Genomic DNA, 5607 nt, shown 5'->3' with positions numbered 1-5607 from the left:
TACTCCTCCCCGCTCCCCCCGCCCAACCACTACACCGAGGCTAATTGCAAAGAGGAAGCAGAACCAGACCCAGGAGCAGGAGCGCCTCGTCGTCTCCAAGGTAACCTTAGTCCGAGGCCTAGGGCCCACGCATGCGCACACTCGCCCTTCCTTCCCGTAACGTCCAGAAGCACGCAACCCGTAAAAAGACTGCCAGAAGCCCAGCGCGCATGTGCGGCTGCACCAACACCCCGGCCGCCTCCGCCTTCTGTCAATCTGTCCGCCTGGCAATCTCTGCTCTATAAACACCGTCCGGAAATAGTGCCCATTTCTGGAAACAGGGCCTTGTTAGCCAATCGTTGCTAGGGGGCCGTATGACGGGGCGAGACGTCTCATTGGTTAGACTGGAGGAATGGGCGGGGCCAAAGGCGGAGGTGCGGCCAAAGCAAGGAGGCGCGAAGCAGGACAAATCTGCAGCCGCCGGGGGAGGCGTGGCCCCGGGGGCGGCCTGGAAGGAGGTGGAGGGGGGGAGGGGCCCGAGGCGGTGGCGGGGGGCGGGGCCCGAGGCCGGGGCGGGGAGACCGTGGTCCCGGAGCACAGCGGTCGGCGGCCGACGGCGGGAGACCGCGGGCGAGGGGAGCGCGACACTCGCTGGTTGGGGAGATCGGCGCTCAGCCGGTAGGTGACGGAACGGGATCCCGGGACCCCGAGCGGGGCGCCGAGGGAACGGCGGGGAAGAATCGCCCCACAGCCCGGGGTCGGGCCGCGACCTGGCCCGCCGCCCGGAATGGTGGGGGTCCGCGGCGCGGACGGTCGGATCCACTCGCGCGCGAGCCCCCGGCGGCCGGCCGCCGGCGCTCGCTTCGCACCACGCTGCCAGGGCCACGGTCGCACGCTGCGCTCGTCTCGCACCCCCGCAGGCCGCACGCTCCCCGAGAGCGCGCATAGGGGCGCCCTGCTTCCCCTTCCCCAACGCAACGCCCCCATTGCCCCCGCGCTCAGCCTCCCCTGCCGCCAAGCCCGCCCCTCCTACTCTTCTCCCTGGGTGCCCGCAGGGTGGGGGTTCGCCTCGGCTCGGGACGGAAGGTGGCGGATGCACAAGCGCCCCGGATCTGTGCGTCCTCTCACCTGCTGTGGCCGTGAAACCCTCGGCCTTCCCTTGGGAAGTTCTCGGGTCACACCCCGAAGCGGGGAGAAGGAGCGGAGCTTGCGCTTGGCACCCGGTGGGGCAATGCTGGCCACTCTCGGCATCCTTTCTCACCCTGACCCTTCTGTGATTCTTTTGTCCGCTACGCTCAGGACTTTATCCGGGTCCCGTATAATGTTCCCATCTTGGAAGCCCACCAGGCACCAGGTGGAGAGAGGCCGCTTGTAGAGTGCAGTCTCACCTGCCCAGAAGCCTCCTTGGTGCTGGGCAACTTCTAATAGAGTTAAAACTGTTGCTTTCGGTCTTGAACGGTGTGCTGGGGAAGTAGTGTGGGGAGCAGAGGATAAGCAGAGAAAAGGTACAGAAATCAGGAGTAGAAGTGGCAGGATTATTTTTAACTGGAGGCGGTGAACACCAGTGGCTTGATTAAGGAGTCTAAGCCAACGAAGTTAAACGGTGAGAAATGGGGCCCGCTACAGACGAGCAGTCTGAAGTTCATTCCAGGAAAAATGTTGAAAACCGCTTGACTAGAAACACAGTCTCTGAAAGATTAGAGGGAGATAGTATCTTAACATTAGTGATGTGTCTTTTACTTAGTGTCTTCATACCTGTAACCTCCATTTTCCTTCAGACATCTGCAAGAAGATATAGACGGTATTGTCCTGTTTCATAGGTGAGGCACCTGGGGCGGGTGGGGGTGGGTGGGTTGTAATATATTTTGCCTAATGCGTTCTAGCCGGGACTCAGGGTGAGAGGCCTGGGCCACTGGAGTCTTACCAGGGTTCCTTGCCCTGGACCAGGACCACATTATGGGACTTGGTTGCAGGAAGAAGGGAGAGGTCTGGCGTGGTATTTATGCTCTTGCCGTGAGAGGACAGGTGCTTGGCTTGCTTCCAATGTATTCGGATTTACTGTTGGTGTTTTTTAAGTGATGTCAAAGTCAGTTCCTTGGGTGTGGTGATGCCAGACCTCTCTCTGACACCTTTAAGACATCCTCATTTATTTTGAAGGGTGTGGTGAACTTCTCAGAAGGTCTCAAAATAAAAGCAACTTTAGAAATACGGACCCAGGTGTATGTTCCAACACTTTTGTAAAATCAGACAGCAACAAGCTGCCAACCTTTAGATCATCTTCTGACTGCATTCAGATTATAAGGAGCCGTTCTGAAGGGGGTTTTTTGCCCCTGGTATTGTCTGTTAGGGTTTGTGGGAGCGGCACCACAGACAGAGACCCTGCCAAATGAGCCTTCATCTATTAAACAAAAATGTCTGGTTGGCCGTTTCGCCTCAACAGATGGAGGTTTGGTTCCTCATTTTGGTTCTCCTGTTGAACACTGACTCCTTTGTGATCTGCTTGGAGTGTTTATATATCAGGTTGGGCCCTGATTGGTTGTCCAACTCCGGGCAACTGTTGTGATCCTTTTGGTTCATGATAACAGTTCATCCCGACCAAGGTCTGATGAGAGATCTGTAGAGATGGGAAAGACAGAGCTTCATCCAGCATTGTTTTCTTCGTTGTTGGCACCCCCTTAAGAGGGCTCTATCACTTTGGCCTGTGAAGTCACTTTTCATTTCCTATTTTTTTTCCTGTCTCCGCGGACAGCACACGAGCTTTTCGAACAGGTCTGCCTGCCTTGATGAAGAGCTGACAGATTCATATCAGTTGGCTTGACAGATGTTCTTTCCGGGAGGATAGTTAAGAAATCGTGGAAGCAAATTCAGTCCTACGTGAAAAGTATAAGTCAGCTTGATACTCTCATAGGCAGCTTGTTTGTACCAAAGGCTTCCATCATCTCAAAGCTGTTTTTTTTTTTTCCTGGCAAAAGGTTAAAATGCAACTAAAATTCTGCTTTCGTGATTAATAAGTCACTACCGCAGTTGTGTCTGATGCTTCCTGTTTGCCCCATTTTAGTATTTCAGTTAAACTGGAAACATCTGAGCACAATGGGCACTTTTGATGGCACCGGTGTGAAATTGGCGGGAAGGGAGACCCTTCCGTGTCCGTGGATTTGGGGAACTCAAAGGATAGGCCGGGCCCTCTGGCCTGTGCACACCACACCGCAACTCGACTCGGAGGGAAAGGAGTGGAGGCTGGGCCCTCTCAAGGGGGTGGAGCGAGCGTTAGAAGTGATGCACGTGTGAAGGCTTATGCATTTACTTGGTGGTGCTGACTGAAATGTTGAAAGCAGTATATCAGAAATAGAAGGCTAAACATAGGGCAACTTGGGTAGTAGAACATTTCAGTCGAGCTGAGTGAGACACCGACGTACGTTGGGCGGACGGTCGTTAGTTCGGGGCTTGTCTTCCACACCTGAGTGGCACTACGGAGAAAAGCCGTTTTCCCTTCGGTGGCCTGTGTGTCCTTCTTTGTGTTCTAGTTGAACGGATCCTCCTCCCGGCTTGCTGTCTTATGGCTTTTAATCGCTTCTCCTCCTGATACAAATCCCTTAAAATTATATGGCATGAAGAGTAATGGCACGTTGTAGCCATTTTTTTGTACTTTTTTTAATACTTCTACTTTGTCAAGAAAGGCAGGGCCGAAGATCAGGAAAGGGAAGCCTCCTAAGGAGAAATAGGGCACACAAGATTCTTCAGGAGAGCACCGTCATGCCCAGAAGCTAAACACACGTTTCTTAACATCTGTTTCACTGCTTTTTCTACTAACTTACTCATGAAAGGATAAGTTGGGTTCCCCCCCCCCCCCAAACATGCCAATTTTGAATGTGACTACACCGGGGTCGGGTAGCTGCTGTGTTTCTCTGTTTATGCTAAAACAGTAATGAGTGTCGTTGACAGCGATCGAGTGGCATTGGTTATTCACAATTGCTTGTTACTAAAAGGCTGACCGAGGACTAGCACGTTCTCTGGACGAGTCTACTTGTCTTCATTTTGCAGATGGCAGAAATTAGGGCCGAGTGGTCAGGTGATTTGGCCCGAGCAATAGAGCAAGTCTGGTGGTGTCTCCGGGGTCACATGTGGGGGTTGGGGCTGTCATGTCAGACAGACCTGGGTCAGGTCCAGCTCTGCCACGGTCTGCCCGTGTGACTCAGGCAAATCACTTCGCTTCTCCAAGCACTGGGTGCCTCATCTATACCTGGGATCAGAAATACTTCACGGGGTTGTTTTGAGTGGAAAATGAGAGCATCTGTGCAAAGTGCTGAGCTCCGTGCCTGGCACGTAATAAGCCGCAGGACACAGTGGCTTCGCAGTAGTGGTAGCTGCCTTTTCTTCTGGAAGATGATGTCAAGAAGGGTCAGACTGCCTGATAGGGCAGAGTCATTTTCTCAGTAGGACCTCCGGGGGATGTTTCTTCTGGGCAGAGGTGTTAGCTGTCACGTTCTCCCCATCTTACACTAGATACTGTCCTCACCACCCTCCAAAGGAGCCTACAGAGGCCCAGGCTCTGCCCGATCAGAGTGGGGGATCCTAGACCTAGGCCAGCCTCGACCCTCCCAGGACTCTGAGCCAGAAGCAGGGCTGGGCCTTTCTTTCTAGGCTTCCCTTGTGTCGCCCATGTGGTGCAGCGGGTCCCCGCCTTAACTCTGGAGATGAAAAGTAGGAAAATGCCGTATAGAATATAAGTCAACAAGGACTTGTTCTCTGTTTGAGGGACTCAAAGGGAAATTTTGGTTCTGAAGAAAGAGGGCGCCTGGGTTGGGTCAGTCGGTTAAGCGTCCAACTCTTGGTTTCGGCTCATGATCCCACGGTTGGTGAGATCGAGCCCCGTGTCCGGCTCTGCACTGACATCTCGGAGCCTGCTTGGGATTCTCTCTCTCTCCCTCTCTGTCTCTGCCCCTCCCCGGTTCATGCTTTTTCTCCCTCTCGAAATAAATAAATATTTAAAGAATGAGAAGTCACTCAAGGTGGAAAAAAGTTTCACGTTACATTTTAAATTCTTTTTTCCTCTTCTTGATACAAAACAAAAATATAGGCTCCCACCAGGCTGACGTTCCCTTTAAATAACATTTTGTTTTCTCTTGGGGAAGCTGCCTTCATGGCCAGAGTCATTTCTAAAGTGAACCTAGTTTTTAGAAAAAATAGATCACCGGATGTCAAGCCTCATGTGGAGCTCAGTTCAGATGAAAATGAAACCATCAGGCCCGGAGTGGTAGCCCCACACTTGACTTCAGGCCGGAGGTGAGAGGCAGCGTGTCTGGACCCGGCTCACTAACTGGTCGGCCCCACAGAGTGCATTTGATAGGTGCCTTAGTCATTTTCCAGGCAGCTTTGCTTAGGTGAGCAGAGCACTTTCTCCAGAAGGTGAGTCACCGTGCAGGGGTGTAGGTGACAGGCGACTTATTCCCCGGCACAGTCGCAGAGGAAGTCTTGAGCAGACCTTGTCAGAGAAGCTCTCTGCCACGGGGCACCTGGCCGGGTCCGTCGGAAGAGCGTGCGACTCTCGATCTTGGGGTCATGAGTTCGAGCCCCTCGTTGGGTGTAGAGATTACTAAAAAAAAAAAAAAAAAAAAAGGGTATATATGT

The 5607-nt window shown here is 53.2% G+C and overlaps 1 protein-coding gene across 2 annotated transcripts in view; it reads left to right on the top strand.

Annotated features, from left to right (window-relative positions):
• Positions 1–554: 554 nt before the first annotated feature.
• MAP3K14 (mitogen-activated protein kinase kinase kinase 14) overlaps positions 555–5607 on the top strand; it is a 43881-nt gene continuing 38828 nt past the window's right edge. Inside the window, exon 1 of one of the 2 annotated variants that reach the window (XM_040497862.1) lies at positions 555–657. The gene's annotated coding sequence lies outside the window, so the exon portion shown is untranslated. The remainder of the gene's footprint in view (positions 658–5607) is intronic. The other variant, XM_040497863.1, reaches the window with a different exon arrangement.

Source organism: Herpailurus yagouaroundi, unplaced genomic scaffold (assembly GCF_014898765.1).
Source record: "Herpailurus yagouaroundi ecotype Mexico unplaced genomic scaffold, PumYag 189, whole genome shotgun sequence".
NCBI classification, from domain to species: Eukaryota; Metazoa; Chordata; class Mammalia; order Carnivora; family Felidae; genus Herpailurus; species Herpailurus yagouaroundi.
The sequence above is the reverse complement of the archived record's forward strand: the minus strand, read 5'-3'. Positions and strand labels throughout refer to the sequence as shown.